This window comes from Alexandromys fortis, unplaced genomic scaffold (genome assembly GCF_014885135.2).
Source record: "Alexandromys fortis isolate MF-2015 unplaced genomic scaffold, M_Fortis_MF-2015_v1.1 scaffold_11, whole genome shotgun sequence".
Taxonomy (NCBI): Eukaryota; Metazoa; Chordata; class Mammalia; order Rodentia; family Cricetidae; genus Alexandromys; species Alexandromys fortis.
This window is the reverse complement of record NW_026067912.1, coordinates 19,394,326-19,412,285: the sequence shown is the minus strand read 5'-3', so window position 1 is coordinate 19,412,285 and position 17,960 is coordinate 19,394,326.

Here is a 17,960-nt window from a genome sequence, read left to right as displayed (position 1 = left end):
TAAGAGCACTGGCTGCTCTTCCAGAGGTCCTGAGTTCAATTCCCAGCAACCACATGGTGGCTCACAACCATCTGTAATGAGATCTGGCGCCCTCCTCTGGCGTGCAGGCATACATGGAGGCAGAATGTTGTAAACATAATAAATAAATCTTAAAAAAAAAGAATTGAAAGAATGATATATATTGTAGCAGGGATTACATATATATAGTAGAAGAGATTAACTGAGAAGTAAAATAATATATATGTGTGTGTGCATGTGTGTGTGTGCCTGTGTTTGTATATGTTTCATTATCAATATACTGAATGTATACCAAAGTTATAAAAATTAAAGTATTTTAGAATCCTTTATGACCAAATGTTATTTGTGAGAACAAGGCACACTGAGCCTTTATGATATCTTGCACAAACGGTTTTATTTTAAAATAAAATGATTCATTTAGTTTTGTAATTGTATTAGATATAATAATTTTTGTTAACATATGTATGAGAGAAGTGATACATGAGAATTTGATCACAAAATAAAGAATTCTGATCGTATATATTTATTTAAATTACTGAGCCAGTATTTCTTTCTTCTACAGCTGTGGGTGATGAGGAAGCTTTTGTCCTAGGCCTGTACCTACCCATAGTTACAGGTATGCAAAAAAACTCATTTCTGAATATACTATTAACTGAAAATTTTAATAGTATTTAAAAGATACTTAAGTATTTAGTAGATAATGTGATTTCCAATTATGAAAGTTTTATTCAACTCAACAGGAATGCATTTTGAAAGTGTTTCCTATCAAAAAATTCTAATCTTAGAGTTTTGAGGGTTCTCATATTATTTATAATTTCATTCTTCATGAATAAGCCATTGTTATTCATATAAATAGCAATAATAATAATTTAAATTATTTTAAATACTGGGCAATACATATATTTGAATGATTATTAATCCTTTACTACATCAATATGTACTAACTACATATGTTTTTCAAAAGATTAAATTGAGGCAGACTGAGAAGCCAATGATAATGGAACTGTGATTTGTCTCTACTGTATGTACTGGCTTTTTAGGATCCTATTCTATTTGGATGCATACCTTCCAAAGCTTGGATGGAGAGGAGAGGGCCTTGGACTTCCCACAGGTCAGGGTACCTTGACCTCTCTTAGGACTGGAGAGGGAGAGGGAGGGTGAGTGGGGGAGCAGGAGGGAAGTGGGAGGAGGGGAGGAAGTGGAAATTTTCAATGATATTATTTATATAGTAATAAAAATTATTAGAAAAAAAGATTAAAATTGTTAGTTCTCTTGGATAATTAGTGTTTTTATCAGTCATGAGATAGATAGGAATTCTAAAGATCTAGAAGCCATATTATTGCATGAAGATTTTCAGAAACCAAAGCATCATGTCCATCTTTAATACAAAACTAATAATTTACAGAAGTAATCATATCTATATCTGGTATGTGTTTCAATGATACATTATTCATAAATATGTGAGCAGCCTGAATGTCTCTGGTACATAAGCATGTCCCAGAAATGACTGCTTCTCCTGCTCATGCAAATGGCTCATGTGCCTCTTGTTAGATCACCACACAGAAAGCAATAGCTTTTCTTCAAAGACTTCTGCCTTAGCCATTTCTCACTTGCTTCCTACCAGCAACTCCATGCATTGTCCCTTGAGTTTCACGGTATCATGGTAGATGAGCTCTGTCGGAACCCATTCAAGCCTCAAATAGAGATTTCTTCCCCGATTTCAGATGAAAAATGTGAATGCAAGTGACAGTAATTTTTCTTCTTTAGAGCTAAATCCAACGAAAAGCGAGAGTAAGAGAGATAAGAGGAAATATGGAAGGAGATCATAGAGGGAAAAAAATGTTAGCTGGAAGAATTCTTTGTATTTTATGTTACTGTAAAAACTTTTATACATTTTAAATCTAGTCTTGGTTAAACGTTATCAGTAGGATTCATGCACACTACCCACTGGCTATTCTATTCTTAGACAACAAAGACTCAGCAGCACTGTCGCTGCTCAAACTATTTTGTTAATATAGTCGCTTTGAAATTTCTTACAAATAGGGTGTCCTAAGAGGCTTTGCCTCACAAACTGTAAAACACAGCGTGCACACACACACACACACACACACACACACACACACACACACGCGCATCTCCACTACCTGGAGTAAATTATTTCCAAAAGAAACTAATTCACTTTTACAGGAAAAAATACTTTTCTGACTTCCTTGTTAGACATTTTGATTATTATGTGCTTTGCTGTCAGACTATATTAAGAAAAAATATATTCCACCAATTAAGAATACTTTCTATATCTATGAGAAGGGAGAGTCACTATTTTTGGTTTAGGGATAGAAAATCACAAATCACTTCATAAAACTGTAGTACAATGTGGCCTCATCACCACCGTGTAGTGGTGACATCATCACTGATTCAGATGGAATATACGACAAATACCATCTTCATGTGTATTCATCACTCTTTACTCATATTTGAGAGAGGATGAAAATAACATGAAGAGATAGCAAGTTTATAATTATGGCATTGTTACTTGGCGTTTCTGAATAACACTGAACAATATGATAAATTCTCTGTATTCCATAGTGAGTACTAAAGAGTGATAATCGACTTAATAAAATTGAATCATTATTGTAATGTCTTTCCAAACATCTCTGTCATTTTATTTGAAACAACAGTGTCAGCCTTAGAGTAATGATAAATGAAACCTATTACATTATTTAAGTAGCAAGAAAAGCTGTCAGTTTTCAGAATGAAAATTATAGTAAGAATACAAACAATTAAAAAGTCATGGGTTGAAGAAGGGATGGGAGAGGCAGGGAAGGGAAAAAATGTAGAGCTCAATAAAAATCAATAATAAAACTTAAAAAAAACTCATGCAATCACTACAGTAGTGATGTGGGAGTGTCATATATCAATCTGTTGATTTCATTGGTTAAGCAATAAAGAAACTCTTTGGCCCTGATAGGTTAAAACATAGGTGGGAGGAGTAAACAGAACAGGGAGGAAGAGGAAGTGAGCTCAGACTTGACAGCTCTGCTCTCTGGAGCAGAGACGCCAGGCTCTGCTCTCCCAGGCAGCTCCGACCCAGGATGGATGTAGGCTAGAATCTTCCTGGTAAGCTCACCTTGGGGTGCTTACACATATTATTAGAAATGGGCTAAATTAATATGTGAGAATTAGCCTAGAAGAGGCTAGATAGAAATGGGTCAAGCAGTGTTTAAATGAATACAGTTTGTGTGTTGTTATTTTGGGCATAAGCTAGCCAGGCGGCCGGGGTGCTGGGGACGCAGTCCCGCCACTATTATTTCAATACAGTAGTAATCTGAATTCTGAACTTTTTCATTGTTCTGTATTGTGTTATGGCATGCTGCATTGTGTTGTTGGTGTTGTGAGTCAGGGTCTTGAATGCTCTCAATAAATGAGAATGACCTTGATCTCCTAATCCTCCTGCCTCCACCTCCCAAACTCTAGACTATAGCCATGAGCAGCCATCTCTAGCTAAGAGTGTCAAAATCCAACAAAGGGCTATTGACTTTTTTGAGTTGATTGTGTATCCTGCCACATCACTAAAGGTGTTTATCAGTTGTAGGAGTTCTTTGGAAGAGTTCTGAGGGACATTTATGTACACAATCATATTATCTGCAAATAACGAAAGTTTGACTTCTTCCTTTCCGATTCAAATCCCCTTGATCTCCTTGTGTTGTCTTATTGTTATTGATAGAACTTCGAGCACTATGTTGAAGAGATATGATGAGAGTAGACAGCCTTGTCTTGTTCCTGATTTTAGTGGAATGACTTTGAGTTTCTCTCCATTTAATTTGATATTAGCTGTTGGTTTGCTGTATATTGCTTTTATTATATTTAGATATAATCCTTGTATTCCTAACCTCTCCAAGACCTTTATCATAAAAGGGTGTTGAATTTTGTCAAATCCTTTTTCAGCGTCTAATGAAATGATCATTTTTTTTTCTTTCAGTTTATTTAGAGGTCTTTTAGGACTTATAGGCCTTATAGGTCTATTATAATATTATATAAGTCTATTATAGGACTTATAGGTCTATTTAAATTGTTCACCTGATCTTGATTTTTTGGTAAAATCCAAGGCACAAATACTGAGGTGTAACTTAGTACTGTATAAATAGTGAACATAGTATGCCATTTACAGAAGAGGTAAGTTTTTAATACAACTTAGAAAACAAATCTATAGATTGAAAAAGAGAGTTTTGGGCCAGTGAGATGGCTAAGTGCATAAGAAACACTTGCTGATAAGCCTAGTACCCATGTTTAAACTCCAGGAACTACCTGCTGTCATGGAGAACTGCATTCTTCAACCACATTATGGTACCCATGATCTCTCCAAATAATAAACAAATAAATGCAAAACATTTAAAGGATATATGTCATAAATGTTGCCAATAAATGATACCTGATGGACAATACACAGGTTTAACAAATAATCAAATATAAGCATTATTATTTTCCATGAAGTATAATTAATTAGCTTTAATAGATAAAATGTTCAATAAATGATAAATATACTAATTAAACCTGCCATAAATACAGTTATCTCAAAATGATTATATTTTAGGAAGAACATAATCCTGAAACACAAGAGAGTGTTTTTGATTAACTGTTAATAACTTAATCATTTGGTAAAAGTGTACAGAGCGATGCCTTGAATAACTTCAGAAGTCAACTCACACTAATCTTTACTTATCCAAAACTTCAATTGCTCACTTTAGAAAAGTATAATTGAATTAACAAATAAATGATTGCACATCCATGACAACTGTTCCAGAAAGACCTGTGGCGCAATCTAACAGTTAATAACTTGCTCACACCTCTAAGAACAGGACCCTTGCTATTTCCCAAAAGAACATTGTTTTGTGCAGCCACGCCCCTTGAAGAGTTCCATCAATATTTTATTACTAAGCCCCCAAAAATCTTGATCCTACCTTAATCATTTCACCAGAACATTTCTCAAAATTAAACCAATTATCTTCCACCTTACTATTCTCCACATGAACTGCCAACACTTTGCTATTATTCATTATTTTGCAGTGGAAGGAATGAGAATATGAGAAAAGAGGTCAAGACCATGATGGGTACACCCACTAAAACAGTCTACCTGAGCTAATGGGAGCTCACCAACACCATCCAGACTGGGAAGGAACAAGCATAGGACCAAACTCGTCCCTCTGATTGTGGTTGATAGTTTGATGGCTGGAACAGACTGATGGGCCACGGGAAATGGCACAAGGATTTATCCCTACTGCTTGTACTGTTTTATTGTGGGGGGAATCTATTCTCTTTGGATAGATGCCTTGGTCAGCTTAGATATAGTAGTGAGTGCCTTGGACCTTCTACAAAGCTATGTGCTTTACCCTCTCTGAGGAGTGGATGGTGGTGGGGTGGTAGAATATGTAGTGGGAATGGGAGGAGGGGAGGGAGTGTGAAATTGTATTGGTATGTATAATAAAAAAGGATAGTTTGTTTTCTTTCTATAAAAAATTAGAAAGAAAAAAAAAAGCAATGATCCATGAATGAATCTAAAACCCACAAGGAAAGTGTCATTTGTCTTTCAGTCAGTTAACTCACGATCATCATCCCTATTCATGTTTCAATCTTCTTGATCTACCCTTACTGCAAGACTGATGAATTGGATTCCTATGGGAATCAGGAAACATTTCAACTATTAACAGGTAGAATTAAATGGATTCATGAGGAAAGACAATGAAAACATATTGGGTCCTTGGTCAAAATTCTCTATTTACTGGCTGTTTTCTTTTTTTCCTGTTTTCTAAGAACCAACAGAGCGAGGGTAGCATACAGAAGAGAGTAGAAGTTCTCAGTATTTAGTCCTTGTTAAACCATTATAATACCACCTGGTCTGATGCCAGAAACACTGATTCTCACGCTCACTGTACACATACCAAATAGTCAGTTCTTAAGAACTGGTCCAGAAAACTTTTTATTTCATCACATGGCTCTTGGTAAGTGCTTTCAGTTGAGGATATAATGTATATGATGTGTAGTACGTATTGTTTGTGACTTAGATGCCAACTCTAGGCAACAGTACTTGGAGACATACTCAAGCTTCTGGTGCTGTCTTCAGAATCATCCACTCTTTTAGGGGAGCAGGCAATCTTAGCTCCTCGAGTTTCTCTTTCCACTATTCTGTCTCATGTCTTTCTTCCAGTGCAATGTCTTTCTTTTAACACATTGCAGCCTTTCTTCCTTACATAGCTTTGACCCTTTCCACTTAGAATTCCAGGTATTTGGAGGTGAATGTGTTTGCAGGTTTGTGTAGTGGAGGATGGGAGAGTATGAGTGTGTGTTGTTATATGGAGGATGAGGGAGCATGGAATGATGATGATTGGGTGGATGGAGGTGTGTGAGTGGGGTGTGAGAGTGTGTAGCAGTACATAGGGGGAGAACATGTCTAAACTCGTCTAGCACAGAATGCATAATACAGAAGGCTGTATTCCCCTGAGAGGGAGACTTTCCCTACAAGATAAATATGAATCTGCCGTGTGAAGAGGTGAATAGCTTCCGTTTTTACATTGCAGACATGGTTAGAAAATATCATTTATGGTAGAAGTTATTGTGCTGAGATTTCTTATTTTAAAATTGTGAGAATTTGGCTTCATATATGAGGAGCTTCCATGATAAAAAATAGAAGCTATCTTTCCATGGTGGTGTTTGGGTGACCTGAGAATTTTGAATTAAAGGATAAGTTATGTTTGTAAAAAAATAAAGTTTAATTAACTACTTAGCATTAGAGAATTTAATGTACAATTACTAAAGATGCATACATTTAAATTACATTAATATGTGTGAACTTTCTTTATAACTATGAATAACATTATTAATGTGAGAAATATCAGGCAGTTAATACTTCACAGGTAATAAATCTGTCAAATGATTAAATATAATGCCTGTAATTTTCTGGTGGTTCACAGTCATTACTAATATTCAAACCTAATGAAACCTTAGAAAAATTCAAGTGAAAGGAAATTTTTAGCTTAAAACATTTATAACTAATCTAAAACCTTTCAACTAGCAATTTTTAACTAGTCATGACTGTCATCTATTTAGAATCAATATCACAGTAAATATAAATAGAGCAGCTAAAACAGCTAACCCAAATGAGACAGCTCAATGTTTCCAAGCTATAGCTGACATTATTTTTCTCCCAGACAGCCATATAAACTCCCTTTGTCTTATAATCTGGCAAAATATAGAAATTACAGGTAAATTACTGAATTCTAGAATAATATAAAAATAATTATATAATCTATAACTATGTTACTGGAAATATTAAGATTCTAATGTACTTCTAGATAATAAGTTTCTTATATAAAATATGTTCATCTATAAAAGTAAATACTTATATAAGCTTGGAGATTCAGCTCACTTAGGAGAGCTTGTTTAGGAATCGAAAGCCTGATTTAGCCCTTAGCACAAAACACAGACACAGAGACCTGTACATTGTCTAAGAATGTCTACAATCTTATGCCATGATGACAGCCTCTTCTTCGTATCATTAATGATATCTACGAAGATCCATTCTACAAAATATGATAGGATTCTCAATACAGTGGAATTTATAATGAATACTTCTTCTAGTTGTTATGGAGGCTAAGCATTAATAATATATCAAAAATGTTTTGCTCTCTAAAGTAAACAAAAGAAGAGACCTTTAGAGATGGCAACTCATTAATTCCAGGAACATATTAAATGACAAAAATCAATGGAATTTTGCAGAAGTGGTTGACCAAAAATTTTGGTGCAGGACAATTATCCTGGATTATCCAGGTTGTCACAAAACTAAGCAAGGGAAATATTCCTAGTTCTTCCAAACAAAACATGTTTGATTTTGCTCCATAAAACTGACTTCATACATGATTTAATAACCTTTAATTAAAATTGCATTTTTTCATTAAATTTGGCATGATCTGTTATGGGAGAACCTTGACTTGTGTTCTAAGATTTGCGCAATTATATGTGCTTATGGGAGGATAGAGGAGTACCTTTGCAGTCATTCTATATCAATTTCTATCTTGTTTATTGAGAATATGTTTCTCACTAAAGCTTGCAACATTTCAGTTAGACTGGCTAGCCAGAAAGCTACCAGGGCATACCTGTGTCTACCTTCCACTCCACCATACATACATGAAATACGGGATTACATGTTCACTTCGCCATGCACAGATTTCTACGGGTTTTGGGATTGGAATATGTCCTGACTTGAATAGCAAGCATCCTCTCTCACTGATCTATTCCTCAAGTGCCCTGCTCATAATAGCTTCCAATTTTTGAGTTTTAATGAGATTCCAGAGTGTGGAAGTAAGTGGATCTCTGCATTTATATTTGTTTATTTTTTTTTGTGCCTTTTCTTGGGCTCTTTCCCTGCTGATTGTTGATTTAGCCCTGTTCTGATTTGTTTGCTTTTTGTTTTATCTTCTATTTTACTTTGTTATCATAGCTTAGATGCTATGTTTTCTAATGAGAGGTAGATCTAAACAGGAGAGTAGGGGAGGAGGAACTAGGAGGATTAGAAGGTGGGAACAATAATCAGGACATACTGAATGATAAACCAAACAAAGCAAAATGGAAACCTCCATTTTTCAATAAAACAATGACAACAACAACAACTTAAGCAATCAGCCACTTATCTGAGAACAAGAGCTAATGAGCTATGGCTTAGTCTACTCTGGCACTGCCAATAAGTTATTCTTTCAACCACAGTAGTGATTTTACTTAGGTTGTCTTGTGTTAATATAATTAGATATTAGCAGCTCATATTATTTCCTTCTGGGTCCAAACTATTCCAGTAGTTGTACTGTACAGCCATGGGCAGTGCAAAATAAAAGCCATTCGCCTCTCTCCTTTCTCTTTAAGGCTGTACTTGACATTTTCTATTTATAACTATGAGATAAGCTGAAATATTTAATTAAAATCACTTTATACTAGCAGCAAGTTAGTAAATTTGAAAGAAAACCTATTTTTCTAAAAATAAGTCAGTTAGAATAATCAAACTATTGGTATCTTCTCAATTTATTATACTTTCTTTTATTTCATTGATAGTCTGTGAATATTATGCTCAAGATCCAATGTAATCTACAACTACGAGTAGTAAATATACACAAATAAATAAATCAGCAAATATTTTAATAACATGATTTAGTATAGGTAGTTATTTTTTGGCCTGTTCATTTTTTATTATTGTTGTTTTGTTTAGCATTGCTTCACTCCCATCCCTATTAGAAAGAAACTGATTTATATCAGTTTCAAGCTCAAAGTTCCTAGAAAATCTGACAATCATCTTTTTATCTATATTTTTGTTTTGGAAAAAAAAAACAATCCAAATTCCACCCCCTCCCATCTTCCCAGTCCCCTCCCTCTTCCTCCACAGACCCTGCCCCCACCCCTCCAACCTTAAGGAAGTGCCATGCACCCTGCCCTGTGGAAAGACCAAGGCCCTCCCTACTACATCTACGTTGAACAAGGTTTACATCCAAAGCAAATAGGATCCCATGAAGCCGGTGTCTGCAGTAGAGATACATCCCATTGTCATATCAGTGACCCCTCCGTCTGTCCCAGCTGTCAACCCCCTTCAGAGGGACTTGCTTGTTCCTGTGCTTGTTCACTCCCAGTCCAGTTGGAGCTGGTGAGCTACCATTAGCTCAAGCAAACTGTGTCCGTAGATGACCCCTCATGGTCTTGAATTCCTTGCTCATATTCTCACTCCTTCTACTCTTCAACTGGATCTTGGGAGCTCAGTCCAGTGCTCCAATGTGGGTCATTGTCTCTGTTCCCACCTGTTCTCTGGTGATATTTAAGATAATCATCAGTCTGACTACTGGGTAAGGTCAATTCAGATACCCTCTCCTCTATGGCTTAGGGTCTTAGCTGAAATCATCCCTGTGGGCATTTTTCTAGAGCCAGGTTCCTGGTAACTCCATAATGGCTCCCTCAATCAAGATATCTCTTTCCTTGCTCTTATATCTATCCTTCCTCCCTCTCTAGCTTCCCATTCCCTCAAGTTCTGCTCAACTTCCCTTCTCCCCCACTCTACTCCCTGCCCCTCTGCTCCCAAATTTTTGTGTGATTTCAAATTCCAGGTGGGTCTATATTATTAACATTTAAAAAGAGGCCATGGCTTTCTTTGTTTTGGTGTGTGCATGTGCATGGGGTGGAAGGAGAGTTAAGGGGACTGATATAATTATATATTAATATAAATAATTATTAATAAAATATTAATAGATAAATTTATTATACATTGTTTCTGTTTATCTCTTTTGAATGTAAAACTGGAGGGTGTGAATTTATTTTTTTACACTAAAATGATCAAATTAAATCTTCTCAACAAAATTATGACTACTTCGCCTTTTCTATAAGCTTTGTATTTGTGACTATTTATGTAATTCCAGAACACATTTTGTAAAACCAATCTAGTCTATTGTTACAAAGCAATTAAAGTTATATTTTTATTATATGTCAAACCACTCATCCCTCAGATAATCACTCCTAGCCAATCTTGGCAAATACATTAGCATGGTCAATTTTTATATTACTAAGAAGTCAAGAAATATAATTATTTTCTTGTAGCCAAACTTTGTGGTAAATTTTGTGTGGACAGGATTTACAGAGAAAGTTTTTCTCACTTTTCAAAAACATGCAAAAGTATGGCACCTTGATCACGTTCTGAACATATCCCTGTCTCCCTAGGAAACCTGAACTCTTATTGTAGGCCATGATGCAAACAAACATTCAAGATTTTCATGCAGAGAGCTGCAGTAACACAGGTGAAAGGAATCTGGTGCAGCTTTGCCTTCTTTCTGTGGCATTGCAGATACATTTACTTTTGTACTGGATTTCTCTTTCAGCTGCTTATAGACCCACACACCCTAGATAATCCTAAATGGATTTCTAAGCTCCATTATCTCTAGATAGACAAAAAGTCTTCTGGAACATATTGTGGGTGACAGTTTAAAATATCTCAAAGATTAACTTCACAGAAAATTTCTACACACTTATCTTTAGAATTCATTCTGAAACTTATCAAGCTTCTCATGGCTGTAGCTTGTCTGTAATTAAAATAATTATAACAGGTAGTATCATTAATTAGTCAAAGAGCTGCCCATTTATATATAATAAATAATATATAGTTAAAGTAGGTAATTTATAGACAATAGGTCACATTTCCAATTGTTAGTATAGCATACTTTTTATTTTCAGCTTTGAAGTCTGTGGCAAAAGTTAAGAAGCACAAAGAAATCCCATGCATGTGCTGACTCTATTTACCCCTAACAATCAGGCATCTTCTGCTTCAGTGAGTAGTAGTCCATGTTCCCTATGCTTTTGTATAGGAATTATATAAAACTATAGCACCATTAAGACACAAACATTTATAACTTAAATATCTTAAGAAATGTTTCAATGTGCCCTCTTTTCAATATGAAGGACTTGATGAGGTTTAACGACATGAGATAAGTAGTAGAGGGCATTGAGCCAGAGTTAGGACTCTGGATTTGAATTTTGCTGTCTGCAAAATCTGTAAAGCATAGCAAGCTAGTTAACCATTCTGTGCTCCAGTTTCCAATTTGCAAAGTGGTTTAGCAGGAACATTAAACGTTAACAGATGGTTTGAGCTTGAGATGAAGTCAAGCATATGAAGTACATGCGAAACATACATTTATAATTTTACAGTCTATTTGTCACTTCTATTCCCATACTGTGCAATGATACAGTGATAGAGTGGATAGATTGTTTTTCAAGTCATTAAGATGGAAAAACTTGGTGTTTGACAGTGTCAAAATCTTAGAAGCTAAAATAATAAAAGAGAGAGAGAGATAGGAATGTTCTGAGGTTTAAAATGATACAACCAAGACCAAAATTTATTTTGTCTAAAAAATCTTTAATCATTTCATTTGGAAGCAGTATCAGGCAATAATAAATAAATAAACTAGAATTATCAAATATGTTCAATTCAATTAAACTGAAAAGGAGTGGGGACAGCCCTATCTCACTTTTGATTTTTTTTTTAAACAACAGCAAGCAGATTCTTCACACTCACCAGAAAGGCAACTTTTGTTTTCTTTTTTAAAAAAAATTATTTAATGTTATTTCATGTACATTGGTGTGAAGGCGTTAGGTTTCCTGGAAGTGGAGTTACAGACAGTTGTGAGCTGCCACGTGGGTGCTGGGAATAGAACCTCTGGAAGAGCAGCCAATGTTTCTAAGCCCTGAGCTATCTCTCCAATGCCTCATTTCCATTTCTAATTGAATCATTTCAAGTGTTTCTCCTTTCAGAATAATGTTGGTTGTAGGTATTTCTTATGGAGCCTTCTCTCCAGTCCTATTCTTTCTATGATTTTTATTATAAAGGAATGCTGCGTTTTGTCAAAGGCTTCTAATGCTGCTATTATGTGGTCAGGCGACATTCATATTTAAGCCCATCTATATAATCTGTTCTATGTATTGTCTTACACGTAAAGAATCGTACTAGCCCCTCCAAAATAAACCAGCTTGATCAGGATTAATGGTCCTTTGAATATAGCCTTTGAATTTGCTGGCAAGTATTTTATTGAGGCTTTGAAGAACAATTTAGGTCAGTAGTTTGCTGTTGTTTCTCTAAATCTTGAAAGGACCTAATATCTTCACTGAGGAGCTTATAAAGGTCTATGTCTAAAGAGTAGTGTAAATAATCAGGTAGGGCTGGGACAACCAATACCGTAACAAAACCAGAGCTGGTGCTTTTATTGGCTTATGAATAAAGAAGCTGCTTAGGCCTATGAATGGGCAAAATAGAACAAGGTGCAAATTCCAAGCTGAGATGTAGGAGAAAAAAAGGCCGAGTCAGAGAGACGCCATGCAGCTGCTAAAGGACACGCAGGTTGGAATCTTACCAGTAGGCCACAGCCTAATAATATAAATGAGTTAATTTAAGATGTAAGAGCTAGTTAGAAATACACTTAAACTATTGACCAAAGAATATTGTAATTAATATAGTTTCTGTATGATTATTCTGGTCTGAGAAGCCAGGAAATGAAAGAGCAGTCTCCTCCTACACAGAGCCAAGTAACTGTCTGTGAGTATGAAATACCAAAGATACAAAAGTCCTTCTCTCTTCCTCAGTTATGCTCCCAAAGTCTGGTAAGGAAGCTGGATTAGGACTTTCACAATAAGGGCGCAACAACAAGAAGAAAGACCTATAATTGTAGTCAGAGGCCCCTGGTTTTCCTCTGATGACCCTTTACACATATCAATCTTCACAGAAACGCCAAGCAAACAAGTCAAAACAGATGAACTTAAGCTTGAGCACTGGGAAAAGGGCTCTGAAATCTAAAAAACTCTACAATATATTTTACTTTTTATTCTTAAAAAAAGGAGATAGAGGAATGTAGATGACACACAGCATATAAATAGAAGAAAATGTTTAAAAAATTGTCACAGCTATGTTCAACAAAATAGGAAAACATTTTGCTCATGAAAAAAAAAGCATTCAAAAGAAAACTAGAATGCTAAAACAGGAACATAGTTCTTGAAAATAGAACACACGTCAGGGGAAAAGAAATCAGGACAAGCATTTGGGAAGAAACAAGACTTTTTTTTCTTCAAATTGATTCCCTGAAATGTGTCTTTTTAGAGAAAATGAAGAGACCCTATCCAAGGGTAGGAAATGTATCTAGACTTAAACACTAACACATGTATAACAAGACTCCAGTCAGGGAGGCAGGTAGGCTAACTGAAAATCTTTACCTGCCCTACCTCTCTTCCAAAGAGAACCCGCCACTCTCATAACCAGCTCTTAGCAGATCACCTGTAGCAGACTCTCCTCCCCCACATATTTTCTCCTCCAACCCCTTTTTCTGCTACCCATTGCTCTATTACAGTCCCAAACTCCAGCAAGCACTCTCTGGGAACCGAGCCACCAAGTCTGCCAGAGAAGAAAGTAGGGCAGCAAAGCAGTTGTATGACCTTCACATCTTCATTATTCTGTGCTTTCCACCAAATCCAGTCACCCAGTTTCATCCCTGTAGCAGGCTACCAGTTATGTCCTTTCCTCTCCTCTCTGCTACCATTCCTAGTGGACTAAGCAGATCTTAATAAAATAGCCTACTTCCCTCCTTCCTGTGGAGATGCCTCAGTGCCTCCCAGCTAATGCCCATTTCCAAGGATCAGCTCCCAATACCTAGAAAGGCATTGTACCTGGAACCCCCAATGACAAGGTCTACTAGGATCCCAAAAGAACTCCCTACCAGGCAACACACAGCATTCATTCATATACTCCTAAGAACCAGAGAGTACAACAGAACCAAGGTAAAAAAAAAAATGCTAAGAACCAGAGAGTACAACAGAACCAAGGTAAAAAAAAAATGCAACGAACAAAGATAGGAACAAATATTAGTATCTGAAAATAAAAATATACCAAACACAGATGCCTAGGTACCAGTGTAAAAACACAATAACAATCAAGACAGCATTTCTTCAGTAGATCCTAGCAAACCTGCCACATTAGGCCCTGAGAATTGCAACATAGTTGAAACACAGCACAATGACCTTAACATAACCTCTATAAATATGACGAAGTTCCTTAAAGAGGAAATGGTTTCTTAAAGAAACGCATGAAAACACAAACAATAGAAGGAAATCAATATAACATTGTTAAATATGAAAGTTGAAGTAGAACCATTCAAGAAAACCAGACTGAAGAATATCTGGAAATGAAAACAATAAGAACATAAATAGGAATCTGAGAGACAAACCTCACCAACAGAATATAAGAGATTAAAGGTACTAAAGACTTGATAAAATAAATTAATACTTCAGTGAAAAATGTAAAATCTAAAAAAAAAAAAATCCTGTCACAAAACACCCACGAAATCTAGGACACTGTGAAAAGACCACAGCTGCAGCTGAGAATAATAGGAATCCAACAAAGAGAAGAAAACCAGATCAAAAACACAGAAATATTTTCAGCAAAACAAAAATAGAATGCCCTAACCTAAAGAAGGAGATGTCTATACAGGTATAAAAAACGTATAGAGCACCACCTAAATTGTATCAATATTCCCCTTGGCACCTAATAGTCAGAACACAGAGAACAAAAAATTATTAAATATGCAAGTGGGGAAAGACCAAGTAACATAAAAAGAATTTTTAGCATAACATCTAACTTCTCAGTGGAGAATCTAAATGCTAGATTGGTCTGGATTGTTTTTCTACAAACTGTACGAGACCACAGATGCAAGTCCTAAATATTATACCTAACACAACTTTTAGACACATTAGACAAAAAATAAAACATTACATGATAAATCCAAATCTAAGTAATTTCTATATAATGCAGCCCTACACAGGGTGCGACAAAGAGACTCAGAGACTGTTCAACACATGTAAATTGATGCGTGTAATCTCTTTATAAACATACTAAAAGGCAATAACTTTGTAGTTCTCATTAGATTCAGAAAAGGTCTTTGACAAAATACAACACTTCACAATAAAACTACTGGAAATATTAAAGATACAAGAGACACACCTCAACAGAAATTCCACTAAAATTAGGAACAATACAAGGTCTACCCTCTTCATACCTATTCAATTACTTGAAGTCTTAATGAGAGTGGTAAGATAACTGAAGGAGATCAAGAGAGTATAACTTGGGCAGGAAGAAATTAAAGTTCTTTATTGAAAACAATATAAGAATATGCATAAGTGACCCTTGAATTCTACCAAGAAACCCCAGCAGTTGGTAAAATTTCATCAAATTACCAGGTACAAAGTTACTATGCAAAAATCAGAAGCCCTTCTATATAAAAATGACGAACAGACAGAAGTAGAAACCAGGGAAATACCTTTCACAATAACCTAAAATAATATAAAAATCATCTGGCAAATTTAATCAAGCAAGTGAGGAAACTTCTATGATACAATTTTAAGACGCTGAAGAAAGAAATCAAAGAAGATAAGAGAAGATGGAAAAAAAATCTCCCACACTCATGGATTAGTAGGATTAACATAGTAAAAACGACAATCCTACCCAAAGCAATATACAGTTTTCAGTGAAATCCTCCTCAGAATTTCAACAAAATTCTTCACATACCTTTAAAGGAATTTTTTTTAACTTCTATGGAAACACAAATTACCAAGCATGGCTAAACCATTCTTTGGAGGGTGGGGGCAGAAAAAATATTACTTACGATCTGACTGAATTCTTTGCTATTCTGGGAGCTCTGCTAAAGTCATCTCAGTCGCTGCAAATCATGTACAAGTTGATTCTCACCATTTTTTATTTCAAATTGTACTACAGTTGTATAGTTGTAAAAAAGTTCTTGGTACTGGCACAAAAGCAGGCATGTTTATCAATGGAATGGAACCGAAGACCCAGACATAAACCCACATACCAATGGACACCTGATTTTTTATAAAGGAACTAGAAATTCACCCTAGACAAAACACAGACTCTTCAGCAGACAGTACTAGTCAAACGGGGCACCTGCACATACAAAATTCCAGAAAGATCCATACTTATCAGACTGCAGGAAACTCAGATTTAAATGGATCAAAGACCTTTATATAGACATATACACACTGAACCCAATAGAAAGGAAAGGTGGGAATAGCCTTGAGGTCGTCGGTATACTAAAAGTCTTTCTCGCCATAACAACTTTAGTAAAGAATTTAAAGTCAACAATTAATTAATTAAATCTTATGAAACTGAGAATTTTACACATGTCAAAGGGCACCATCATTAGGTCAAAGAGACAGACTAAAGAAAAGGAAAATAACTTTGCCTTTGTACATCTGGTAAATGGATAACATTCAAAATATATAAAGAACTAAAAAGACAGATGTCAAGAAAATAATCAAGTGAAAAGATGAGGGCACAGATATAAGCAAAGAATTCATAACAGAGGGATATCAAATGGCTGAGAAGAACTTAGAGAAATGTCCAACCAACATCCTTCATCATCAGGGAAATGTCAACCAAAACTACTCTGAGATTCCATCTTATACCATCAGAATGTCTAAGATCAATAAAACAAGTGAGTTAGTAAGGATGTGGAATAATTGTTGCTTGAATTTAAAACTTGCACAACCTCTATGGAAATCTCTATCTACAAGATATGCTAGAACAACGGTGGCACAAAACTCATGGGGATAACCAACAAATATTTGATTTGACTTAAAGACTAGTCCATGAGATAAAATCCATATTCAACACTATTTTAGTAAGCGTTGAAAAACCTGAGACTAGATAGCCCAGGGACCTAGGCTGCAACCAAGTACTATTCTTTTATTAGAAGCATGTAGCAATAAAATGACTCCTATTGATATTGTGTTATAATCATAGTTCTGTGTCTAACTTAGGCATCAGAGAGGTCAGCTCCTGCAGCATATGGGAACAATTACAGAGATCTACAGTCAGACAATATGCAGAGAATGAGAGACTTTGCAATATTTGGCCCTGAGTGAGATATCTCCATTAAATCACTCCAGTCAGAGATCAGTGTTCCCTGCAGAAGAGAATATTAGCAGCTAGAAGGGAAAGATGACACCAAGCAAACAAGACTGTCCATATCACCAGAACCGAAGCACATGTGAACTCAAGAGATTGGGGCATCATGCACAGGCCTACATGGGTCTGCACCAGATAGGGTCCTAGGGCTAAAAGAAATAAACATGTGCCCTAGTCCTAACCCTGAAGCAATCTCCAACTGATAAGCACTTGCAAATTAAATGTAGTTTTATTCAGGAATCGAGGAATTCTCACTGGGGAAACAAACTACTCAGAGGTGGACTGCAGGGCTGGTAGCAACTAGGCAGGAGAAAACAAACTGAATGGCATCCTTGAAGATTCCTTATCTCATAATGTCCTGTCAGGGCCTTTTTCTTTCTTTCTTTTTTTTTTTTGGAAAAAAAATTATGTT